This window comes from Bubalus bubalis, chromosome 3 (assembly GCF_019923935.1).
Source record: "Bubalus bubalis isolate 160015118507 breed Murrah chromosome 3, NDDB_SH_1, whole genome shotgun sequence".
NCBI classification, from domain to species: Eukaryota; Metazoa; Chordata; class Mammalia; order Artiodactyla; family Bovidae; genus Bubalus; species Bubalus bubalis.
This window is the reverse complement of record NC_059159.1, coordinates 115,699,382-115,712,408: the sequence shown is the minus strand read 5'-3', so window position 1 is coordinate 115,712,408 and position 13,027 is coordinate 115,699,382. Positions and strand designations below refer to the sequence as shown.

Below are 13,027 nucleotides of genomic sequence, written 5' to 3'. Positions count from 1 at the left end.
TTAAAGCTTGTCTGGTATGGTAGAAACCGGTACAATATTGTAAAGCAGTTATCCTCCAATTAAAAATAAATACATTTTTCCAAAAAGCTTGTCTATATTCTGCATTTGTTATTCTGTGTTTGAACACATCAGTCTAATATTTATACGTTTCTTCTCTTTCAATAGAAACATTGTTATTTAAGAATGAAAGAACAAGATGAAATGGAGTGAATTAAATATAAAGCCCTTGTCACAAACCATAAGCCTATCCAAGGTCCACCAGCTGTAAGCCTTTAAAGCAAGTGTTTGAGTTTAAACGCTGCTTCTGCATCTAAGATGTCTAGAAGTTGACCTAATCACCCCTTTCATGTCTTCTCTCTGCCTTTGTATTTGTTACTGTGGAACTGCAGACTGTCTACAGGTAGCTTATGCATGAGGAAACTGCTGGAACTTTCCCTGACCATTTTCAAATTACTCTTCATTTAGGGTAATGAGGAAGTCTTTCTGCCTTGCCTAATAAGTTAATTTGTGTCTCTATTCAAGGATAGACAGGTGGAAGAAAAGAGGAGGCGGCTTTGGTTTATTTGACATAAATTCATCTGGATAAGACTGGACACTAAAGGAAGTGTCTATCAATTAGGCATGGCCTTGATGAAGCCAATTTATGTGTACACATATACACACACTACCACAACTACCACCAGATAATTTGCACTTACAAGGCATTTTGAATTTGCCCTTAGAAGAATTAAATCAATTCTGTCTGCATACATTGCAGTATGTATCAAGCTGTATCTTGATACAAACCAGGAAGTGGCCAGAAAACTTATTATCCAACAAAAGTATGTTTATTTGTTTAAAGTGTTTATTTTGAGCATCTAAAATTTCTGTTTAAAGTCATCTTCTCTTTAAGGAGAATCATGTTGACCAAAACAGAAAGTGGTTTTTTTTTGTTGTTTTTTTTTTTAGTTTTTATGATTCAAAAAGCTCAAAGAATACTTTAATTTATATTATGCTATCTGATAAAGCAGTAATCAGTAATATTATTTCTGATTTGTATGTTTTCCAGAATTCTAAACATTCTCTACTTCATTTGATACATTGCCTATTTAATGAATTACTTTTCCCTTTAATACTTTTAAACTTTCAACTACCTGAAAAAGCTGGATGTTGTCTATATGCTTATGATGAATTGCCAGAAATCTTTGATGTAGGTTCAAGAATGGTTTCTGTTTTGGAGTGTGACCTTGGGCAAGTCAGAAAGGCATAGAAGCTCCTTGGTGGTAAAAGGAAGAGGCTGGATTAATCAGTCTCTAAAAATTCTTCCAGCTCTGAGTTTCCGTGATAACTCTTCAGCCTCAGTGAAAGTGTTACCTTGATCACTCGGAGCAGAAACTGACCCTGAGAGTGTGTGTGTGTGTGTATATTTAGTGCCTGCCCCCAGCATAACTGAGGAAATAGTACCTGGTTGCTGTTTTTCTGGGTAACAAGTGGCAGAAAAAGAATTCTTCATATTCCTTTGTTCTCTGTGTTTGAATTTTCCAGTAACATGAGACTTTACATGTGCGATAATCTCAGGATATCAGAACAGGTTTTTCAGGGACAGAAATGTTTCGAATTGGTAATCTAAGTGGAACTTCTGTTTGTAGAAATACCTATTGACATAAAAATGATTCCTGGGGGCAGGGTAGGTACAATGGGTGAAAGGAGTCCAAAGGTATAAACTTCTAGACATAAAATAAATAAGTCATGGGTGTGTAGGGTACAAAAATAAATAAATGGTAAGTAAATAAAATGACTCTGGGACTTCCCTGGTGGTCCATAGGTTAAGAATCTACCTTCTAATGCAGGGGATGCAGGTTGAATCCCTGGTTGGGGAACTAAGATCCCACATGCCTCATGGCAACTAAGCTCATGTTGAAACTGGACAGCCCATGCTGCAACTACTGAGCTTCAACAAGGACCCAACATAGCCAAAATTACAAAAAAAAAAAAAAAAAAAAATGAAAGGACTCTGAACTATCACAATTTGTCATTAGTCAAAAACTTTCTAGCCTTTAATTTACTGTAAAGTATGTGAACATAAAAAGCAGAGACATTACTTTATCAACAAAGATCCGTCTAGTCAAAGCTGTGGTTTTTCCAGTAGTCATGTATGGATGTCAGAGTTGGACTGTAAAGAAAGCTGCGTGCCAAAGAATTGATGCTTTTGAACTGTGGTGTTGGAGAAGACTCTTGAGAGTCTCTTGGACTGCAGGGAGATCCAACCAGTCCATTCTAAAGGAAATCAGTCCTAAATATTCACTGGAAGGACTGATGTTGAAGCTGAAACTCCAATACTTTGGCCACCTGATGTGAAAAACTGACTCATTTGAAAAGACCCTGATGCTGGGAAAGATTGAGGGCAGGAGGAGAAGGGGATGACAGAAGATGAGATGGTTGGATGGCATCACTGACTCAATGGACATGAGTTTGAGTAAACTCCGGGAGTTGGTGATGGACAGGAAGGCCTGTCATGCTGCAGTCCATGGGGTCACAAAGAGTTGGACACGACTGAGCAACTGAACTGAACTGACGGATAAGAACATTTAGGGCTTCCCAGGTGATGGCACCCCACTCCAAAACTCCTGCCTGGAAAATCCCGTGGACGGAGGAGCCTGGAAGACTGCAGTCCATGCGGTCACTGAGGGTCGGACACGACTGAGCGACTTCATTTTCACTTTTCACTTTGATGCATTGAAGAAGGAAATGGCAACCCACTCCAGTGTTCTTGCCTGGAGAATCCCAGGGACGGGGAAGCCTGGTGGGCTGCCGTCTATGGGGTCATACAGAGTCGGACGCGACTGACGCGACTTAGCAGCAGTAGCAGCAGCAGGTGGCACTAGTGGTATAGAACCCACCTGCTAATGCAGGAGACCTAAGAGATGTGGGTTTGATCCCTGGGTTGGGAAGATACCCCGAAGGAGGAAATGGCAACCCACTCCAGAATTCTTGCCTGGAGAATCCCATGCATAGAGGAGTCTTGTGGGTGACAGTCCATGGGGTTGAAAAGAGTCAGACATGACTGAAGTGACTTAGCATGCACGCATATGAACACTTAATAATAATAATGGGAGTAAACTCATATAAAATTGCTTATATGTCAGAATGATTCCAAGGGTTTTATATCTATGAGTTCGTTTGATCCTTACAAGTTATTGAAGTAAGCAGTATACTTTTTTTCCATTTTACTGATGAGGAAACTGAGGGTAAAGAAATGATTAAATGAAAGTCACTTTTTTACTAGATGTGAAACTGGGATTTGATTGAGCAGGTAGTTCGACTCAGGGATTCCTTACTTTTCTTACGGGCTCGTCTCTCCTGCCCCTGGTAAAGAATCACTGTAGGGCATTGTGACTAGGCAGTGGAAGGTAGTTGGAGTGCAGGCAGAGGTCTGGCACTTGCTTCTGGGTCTTCCATTACAGAGCATTGGCAACTCTGGGCAGGTCATCTAATCTCATCAGTGGTCTCTAATGGAATAGAATGTGAATTGCGTATGTGAGCCACACACCTAATTTACAGTTTTCAAGTAGTCACCTTTAAAAAAAAAAAAGTAAAAAGAAACAAGTGAAATTAATTTTAATAATATATTTTGTTAAATCCAATATGCCAAAATATGATCATTTAACATGTAATCAATAAAATGCATCAATAAGATATATTCTTTTCTTCATATTAAATCTTTGAAACCCGGTGTATATTTTACACTTATAGCACATCTCAATTCAGAGTATCCATATTTTAAGTGTTCAGTACCCCTGTGTGGCTGGTGGCTGCCACGCTGAACAGCATAGCTCTGAACCCTTGGAAGCTCCTGTAAAGTGAAACCATGGTGATAGATACTCACTAAAAGCACTGCTCTGAAATTGTAGGAATCTATGATGAGAAACACCTGTACTGCTTAAGCGACTTACTGTGAGGTGACTTATTTCTTCCCTGCTTAAGTAGCATGGAGAATACCTTCTAAGATAAGGAATTTTTTTCACTGTTGAATTCTGAAGACTCACAAAGGCAATGTAATGTCAAGATAACGTGTACGTACCAAAGAAGGATTTTCAGAAAGTAATTGTGCTTTAGTAGGTAAAATAATAATAATAAAACTCAATTGTTTTCCCACAAAATTTTGGAAGTGTGCTGTTGACCAGCTCTTGTTCCAGGTCTCTGGGATTGAGAAGAGAACCTGATTCAAAGCCCCTGCCCTCTTGGTGCTTACACTTTAGTGTGACAATAAATAGATGTGTACGATGATTTGAGATAAAGCAAGAACCATGAAGAAGCAGACTAGGGGGTTAGAGAATGGAGTCCTGAGGGATCAGTGAGTCTAGTGTTGATAGGAAGACTTCTGTGAGGAGATGACTTTTGAGGGGAGATGGCGTTGAGAGATGGGACAATCTGCATGAAGACCTAGAGAACAGGGACCAGAGAGTGACAGAGTATTCTAGGCTGGGGAGAGCCTAAGGAGGACATGGGCTCAGTTAGTTTGAGGAAGAGCTGAAGGTGTTGAACTGAGCAACAGAGAAGATGACAGGAACCGTGACTGGGAAGGAAGAGTTTCAATTTAAATGCTCTGGGAGGCCAAGGGAGAGCAGTGATTAGCAGGGAGAGGAGATTTGATTGTTTTTTATAAAAGAAGACTCAGATAATAGGACAGATAATAGACTGTATTTGGTAAGGGTGTAAGCAGGAGGACCAGTCAGGGTGGTATGGAATTGTTGAGGTGATCTGTCATGGTGACTTGATTGACACTGGAGTGATGGAGGTTCCCGGGTCTTTTGGCTTGAGCCACCACGCCAGTGGCAATGCCATTTACTGAGATGACTGAGGGTGAGGTGAAGACAGATTGGGCAGCAGGGAGAAGTGGGCAGGGAATCAATATTTTTGGTTTTAGACATTTTCAGATTGATGTCTAAATGAATGTAGAAGTTAAGATTAAAATTGAAGCTAGAGAGATTTATCCGGTTCACCTTAGATGTTTGCAGAGAGCGCTTTTCTATGACGCAGAAAGCTGGCAGTACATTGTTTCATCTGGGAACTGGGTGATTTTTTTCCCCTGGGATATGGATGAAGCCTTTACTATGCATAGCTCTGGATAATGATACACGTGACAAAGCCGAGGATCATGACTTAGCTGGAGGAGTATTTCCCTTTATTGGTACAGGGTTTTGGTTCTGTGCTTGGGAAAGAGCTGTAACCAGCACTAGTAATCAGATGGTAAGCAGGCACACTGGTACAAGGTGTTTGATATTGAACTATTCCTATACCAACTGGTAAATAACCATTAGCCTGAGTGCCCCTCCTCTAGATGGTGTCAACCTAGCCATCAGGGCCTCACCTCTGGAATATTCCACATCTCCCTCTACTTGGCAACTAGTAAGTAAAGCCTCACACAGTGATTAGCTTCCTTGGCCCCATTCCAGCCACTAGAATGAACCAGCATCTGTTCTGATTCGTCAGCACTCATGCCACACCATTAGCACTGTTAAATATTTTGAGTGTAACTGGTTCTACCCCTGGGTAGGGCATGACCAAGTCATGTGAAGTTAAGAAGAGTCACCTTCATGGATCAATCACTTGCAAATAATCCAGAATGGTGATGTCCTTGTTCTCTTGCATGAATTATGTTTCCATTCTACATTAGCATTCTGTGAATATGGCGCAACACGTTTTATGGTAGCCTGTGTCTGGGTTGGCAAGGACTTGACACACATCCTACCACAAATACTACAGATGGCACTCCCCGTCTCACAGTGTGAGCAAGCACTATGAGATTCCAGACAGACCCTTTATTCCTTTACTTCACATTTATACCATGCTGCTGCTGCTGCTAAGTCGCTTCAGTCGTGTTCAACTCTGTGCGACCCTATAGACAGCAGCCCACCAGGCTTCCCCATCCCTGGGATTCTCCAGGCAAGAACACTGGAGTAGGTTGCCATTTCCTTCTCCAATGCATGAAAGTGAAAAGTGAAAGTGAAGTTGCTCAGTCGTGTCCTACTCTAGCAACCCCATGGACTGCAGCCTACCAGGCTCCTCCATCCATGGGATTTTCCAGGCAAAAGTACTGGAGTGGGGTGCCATATTTATACCATAAATCAAACTTAATCTTGGCTCCAAGACTAATACAAGAAATATCTGAGTTACTACAATGAATCCAGTCCCATCAGTCCATGGCTAATAGTTGGGGAAAAGTGGAAACAGTGACAGATTTTGTTTTCTTGGGTTCCAAAATCACTGCAGACGGTGACTGCGGCCATGAAATTAAAAGACGCTTGCTCCTTGGAAGGAAAGCTATGACAAACCTAGACAGCGTATTAAAAGGCAGTCACTTTGCTGACAAAGGTCCATTTAGTCAAAGCTATGGTTTTCCCAGTAGTCATGTTTGGATGTGAGAGTTGGATCATAAAGAAGACTGAATGCCTAAGAATTAATGCTTTCAAACTGTGGTGCTGAGAAGACTCTTGAGAGTCCCTTGGACAGCTAGGAGATCAAACCAGTCAATCCTAAAGGAAATCAACCCTGAATATTCATTGGAAGGACTGATGCTAAAGCTGAAACTCCAAATACTTTGGCCACCTGATGCAAAGAGCCAATTCATTGGAAAAGACCCTGATGCTGGGAAAGATTGAGGACAGGAGGAGAAAGCGGTGACAGAGGATGAGATAGTTGGATGGAATCATCGACACAATGGACATGAGTTTGAGCAAACTCCAGGAGACGGTGAAGGATAGGGAAGCCTGGTGTGATGCAGTCCATGGGGTTGCAAAGAGTCGGACACAACTTAGCGACTGAACAACAACAAAAAATACAATGAAAAAAGAAAAGATCATGCTATCTCCTTTTGACTCCACCTTATCTTTTATACTTTGAGCTCTCTCTGTTAAAAATGAAAACAAGAGCAAAAGAGCTAGTGATTCTGTTGTGTTTTGAGGGCTTGCATGCAAAATAAAGCCTTAGACTTGATAAAATTCTTTACTCATAATTTAAATATATGTACACAGATATAAGGGTATATATGTATATATAATATGCAGTAATATAATTTTACATCATTTCTAACCACCATTATTGAGTTTGGGGATGTTTTGAGTACAGACTGTGTATGATGATAAACTGGTTGGTGAAGGGAGTTGGGTACCGGGAGAGTGTGGACACAGCTCCTCCTTGATCATCCTGCTCGACTGGAGGATCTCATCTCCTTAGAGAGGGGACACAGATATGGAGTGATAGAGCTGGATGAAGCACACCCTGAGGGCTTGGTGATGAAAGAGCTGAAAGTGCTGTTTGTTGAGGCCTGGGCTTGGGAAAGTTTGCCTGGAGGTAGGAGAAATGATCAGGACCTTGCCATGCTGGTGGTCCTTAACTAAGGAGACAAAGAGAGAAGGCAATTACCATATTCTAGACCATAAAAGTCCTTAAGATTGATTTCCCTTTGATGGCTTAAAAACCATTCTCTCCAGACATACCAATTAACTTGGGATAATTTCTGAGTAGCGCTGGGAGAATTTGTTCTCTAAATTTGACGGCTAGTTTGGAGCCTCATGGACTCAAGTGGTCGTCATGTTGCTTACTGGGTCAAGGTTTGATGATGGTGCTTCTGTCACGTTTGTTTTGGCCACAGATCCATTTGCCTTTATTCTACAGGCATTAGGGAATTTTCTCTGTGCTAAAAGCTGTGGGTGCAGAGAAGAGTAAGATTGACAAATATAAGTGGATTTTCAGTTAAATTAGACTTTTAACCCCCCTGGTCTTCCCAAGTGTATAACCATTTAGGAGGCAAGCTGGCTTCCACTGCTTTCAATGCTTTTGGGATTTACAGTAAATTATAATTATGGGAGTATTTGCAATCTACCACTGCCAGCTCTTTCTTTGAGGACAAGACTCTTTTTTTACTAGGTCAGCCAGTAGCTTTCCCTGGCATGCCGAGAGAATGCTAAGGAAGTGAGGCAGGCCAGGTTGATGGATAACATAACCGAAGCGGGGAAGATGATAGAGGCCATGGACTGGATGGCAGGGGACTTTCGAGGCAGGGAGGTTTCAGATTAGGAGAATTTCAGAGAATGTTTTCTGTGTGGAAGATATTCAGAGGAAGAGTGATGAGAGAGCATTTTGAGGACACATTTTGAAAAATAATAGTATACCTCCCCTTTGGCATTCTATAAAGATTGAGGAAGAACTGGAAAATAAAATGGGCGTTTGTTGCCTCATGGTGTTTATTTGAATGTGACACAATGTCAAAACCAAGCTGCACGGGGCCCCAGGATTTATTGAGGAAATACAGTGCAAACACAAATACGTGGACCTCTGACCCAGATGTGCCAAGAGCTGAAGGAAGCAGAGTTGTTTGGCTGACCCCTGGTGACAGAGACAATGAGATGGATGGAACATATGTCCAGTTTTGGTCATTGGAATGTGAGTGGATGTGATGTACACCATTTCCATGTATTACTTGGGACATTAGGAGATAATTTCTTTAAGTCATTAAAGGGAAATCCATCTTACGGGAGATTTATTTACAGTTTTCTCTCTTTTTCCACTTAGGCGAGTATCAGCTATTTGGCACCTTTAAATCTGGCCCACAATAAACCTCCCATTTCACAATCCTCTTTATTTCCTATAGTCATCTTTGAACTTGGAAAGCATATGGTTACAAGATCTGAGTTACCACTTAGAAGAAAGCTGCCTAACCGTGAATGCATACATTAGACTTTATATATATGAGTAAAAAATTTCATTGTGTCAAGTCATTGAGATTATGGGATTTCTTTTTGTTACTACAGCAGAGCTAGCCTACTCTGACTAATACACTCTTGTTTCCAAGCAAGAAGTCCGGTAGTAACCCTTCTGCTCCTCTCACGGTTAACCACACTGCTAGCTGCTGTTTCTTTCCTCACACTGTGAGAGAAACAGCTGCTAATCCTAGTGAATATATTCCTCTCATATTCAATACGGTTTACAACAGGATTATAATAATGATGTTGCTTTGGCAACAAGAAAGGAGATAAAGTATGGGGGACAGTTTGCTGGCAAATTATCAGCACCTACCAAATTCTTGTAGAATTTTCCTGAGGCCAGTTCTGGTTCTACAGGTTTCACTAATGAATGAGCGAGTCTTTGTCTTGTTTTGCCCTGTGACTGCATATTTGTTTGCATTTTAGATCTTGATATTTGCTTTTTATATTACCCATTTTGCCTGGTCTCAGCCTCAAAAAACATGAGAGTTCTCAGGAAGGTGTTTGCCAGATACAGAGAGCATTTGCAGCTACGTACCCTCCCAGGTTACTAAGAATGATGCCTGAAACAGGATCCTGGGGGAAAACCTTTCCCATGGTTGTCTCACTTTGACTATGTGCCAGCCTTTGGCTTTTTGAATGAGCATGATCTTATTTTTTCTTTCTGGTCAGAGGCAAATTGGTAGGCTGTGGAAGCATTTAGTTTTTGATGTCTGTATTTCAAGTGTCACTTAAACTGTCTAATGAATGCTTTAGTGACTCAGAGAGTAAAGAATCTGCCCCCAATACAGGAGACTCAGGTTTGATCCCTGGATCTGGAATATCCCCTGGAGAAGGAAATGGCACTCCGCTCCAGTATTCTTGCCTGGATCCATAATTAGTAACTTAATTTTTTAGGACTGTATTTACTTTCTTATTTGTAATATATATATTATATATGTATGTATAGCATAGCAGAAAACTAAGATCATGGCATATGGTCCCATCACTTCATGGCAAATAAATGGGGAAACAGTGGCTGACTTTATTTTGGGGGGCTCCAAAATCACTGCAGATGGTGATTGCAGCCATGAAATTAAAAGATGCTTACTCCTTGGAAGGAAAGTTATGACCAACCTAGACAGCATATTAAAAAGCAGAGACATTACTTTGCCAACAAAGGTCCGTCTAGTCAAGGCTATGGTTTTCCCAGTAGTCATGTATGGATATGAGAGTCGGACTATAAAGAAAGCTGAGCGCTGAAGAATTGATGCTTTTGCACTGTGGTGTTGGAGAACACTCTTGAGAGTCCCTTGGACTGCAAGGAGATCCAACCAGTCCATCCTAAAGGAGATCAGTCCTGGGTGTTCATTGGAAGGACTGATGTTGAAGCTGAAACTCTAATACTTTGGCCACCTGATGCGAAGAGCTGACTCATTGGAAAAGACCCTGATGCTGGGAAAGCTTGAAGGCAGGAGAAGGGGATGACAGAGGATGAGATGGTTGGATGGCATCACTGACTCAATGAACATGGGTTTGGGTGGACTCTGGGAGTTGGTGATGGACAGGGAGGACTGGCATGCTGTGGTTCATGGGGTTGCAAAGAGTCGGACATGACTGAGCTACTGAACTGAACTGAATAGCATAGCTTCTGGTTTATTAAGTCTATTAAATAAAAACTCTTGTTGATATTATTATCCACGAGAATATTATCTGTTGTTTCCTCTCTAGTTTTTTTTTCTTTCTTTTTTTTTTTAATAGATATGAGGTGATACCTCACTGTGGTTTGTTTATTTAATTGGCTAAGTTGGGGATTAGTTGAGGCTCGTGAGCTGTTTGTTGCATCATGTGGATCTTTTGTTGCAGCTTGTGGGCTCTCTAGCTATGGTGTATGTGCTCAGTTGTTCCTTGGCATGTGGGATCTTGGTTCCCAAACCAGGGATCGAACCCTAGTCCCCTGCATTGCAAGGCAGAGTCTTAACCACTGGACCACGAGGGACGTCCCTCTAGTTTTTTCTTATGTTGATGTTTTCTAAGTTGTAGCATCGATCATAGATTTTTGTACTTTGCATTTTGAGGGCAGCTGAAGTTTAGAAACTTCCAGATTATGAGAGTATTCCGAGTAGATCTGTGTCCATAATGGCAGCTCAGTGTAGAAATCTAAAGGATAAATGCTGTTTGGATTACCCAAAATAGTCTTTTCCATTTTTAACTTCAGCAGCAGGCTGTGGTGGGTACAAGTTACTCAGATCCCCCAGTAGCAGAAAGATGACTTATAATTTTCATTGCCTTGGCTTTGCTTCCTTCTTCATTTTCTCTGAATATCACATGTGTAAGAAAAGGACTGGAAGGGGGGCAGTACAAAGGATAACCATTGAAACTGAGGGAAATCCGTTTTCTGAAATCTGTTTTCCACCTCTGTGGTCACTGTTGGGAGGTAGTTCCTCAGGGATGTCTCCTGTGTTGTCTGCATGTCTTGAAAGAAAGGCACCACTGTCCTTTCCTTGGACTTTCTTTTCAAGGGTGTTGGTATAACAGTCTTGGAAGACGGTGTCATTTTCCCGAGTTAAGGGCATGCCTGTTCACTGCTTACTCTAAACAACTCAGGTTTCCTAAACTCAGAGTTCCTCTCCTGCAGTAAAACCACAGAGCTTTCTGATATCCATCTGTAGCCATCCTTGAGATTGGGCAGGAGAACTGATACAAATATGCTGGTGCTGAGTTTCCCTGGTGGTTCAGACAGTAAATAATCTGCCTGTAATGCAAAAGACCCGGGTTTGATGCCTGGGTTGGGAAGATCCCCTGGAAAGGGAATGGCTACCCTCTCCAGTATTCTTGACTGGAGCATCCCATGCGGAGGGGAGCCTGGTGGGCTACAGTCCACAGGGTCACAAAGAGTCAGACACCGCTGAGTGACTAAGCAGGTCTTGCTTCTTTCAATACTCTTTGTGATAAAGGCCTTTGTCTGAAACTGGAGTTCTGTGCCTCCTGCCATCTGTGAAAACTGCGGAAGGCTAACTTGTTAGCCTGCAAGTAGGGTAAAATCCCAGACTCTTCTTGTTCTTGACAGTCATCGCTGTAGTCCCAGTCTTCTGCTGCTGCTGCTGCTAAGTTGCTTCAGTCGTGTCCAACTCTGTGCGACCCCATAGACGGCAGCCCACCAGGCTTCCCCGTCTCTGGGGTTCTCCAGGCAAGAACACTGGAGTGGGTTGCCATTTCCTTCTCCAATGCATGAAAGTGAAAAGTGAAAGTGAAGTCGCTCAGTCGTGTCCGACTCTTCGAGACCCCATGGACTGCAGCCCACCAGGCTCCTCCATCCATGGGATTTTCCAGGCAAGAGTACTGGAGTGGGGTGCCGTCACCTTCTCCGCAACAAGTACTCACTGACCCTCAATTCACTTGACTGTGACTGCCTCCGTGTCCCTCCCCGACTAAATGACGTTCCTGGCATGCAGCCATTACGCAATGCCTATTTGCTGGACTGACTGCTACTGTATGAGTTTGGGCCTTAAATCCACTTTAGAATAAGACAGACTGAGACAAATGTAACTGGATCTAATCCCTGAGTCATGCTGATCATTCTGAGTGTGTCTTTAATTCACTTACTTCTTATTCTTCTACTACTGTTTTTCCCTCCTAGTTGTGCATTATAATTTGACATGGGCAAAATCATCCTTAAAGGATGAAGAAGGAGAAAAAGCTTAAGGAGTGAAACCAGAATCCTTTTTTACACAAGTGAGAAGGGGAAGATGGGTAGCATCAGATGCGAATCCCCTCTGTCCCTTTCAAGCAAGAGTCTAATCTTAACATCTCACAGATACTTTTAATAGATGATGATTATTTTTCTTTGCTCTGGTCTATAATATTATAACAGAATTATGTATAAGTAGTTTATTTGATTGCCTGCACTTAATCAAACTTATGCAAGTATTGGCACTAATGAATAAATGACTTTTTAAAATTTAAGTTTGTGAATGTAGAGAAGCATGTTATAGACTTAATGGTTGTGTTTTTCCCCACCCTGTTCATATGTTGAACCCATAGTCCCCAATGAGATGGCATTTGGAGATGGGCCTTGGGGAGGTTAGATAGGGATGAGGTCATGAGAATGGGCCCCTAGTCCAGTGAGATTAGTACCCATATAGAGACACTGGATAGCTTGGTCTCTGTCTGCCTGTTGGTCTTTTTCTCTCCCCCTTGGGAGCACACCATGAGAAGACTGCCATCTACAAAGTAGAAAGAGGGCTCTTGCCAGCCATATGGACCAGCACCTTGATCTTGGACTTGCTAGCCTTCAGAACCAT

At 41.9% G+C, this 13,027-nt stretch overlaps 1 protein-coding gene across 2 annotated transcripts in view; it reads left to right on the top strand.

Moving 5' to 3' along the window:
• Positions 1-13,027, top strand: part of GNA14 (G protein subunit alpha 14) — a 201,314-nt gene that overhangs the window by 15,528 nt on the left and 172,759 nt on the right. The window lies entirely within an intron of this gene.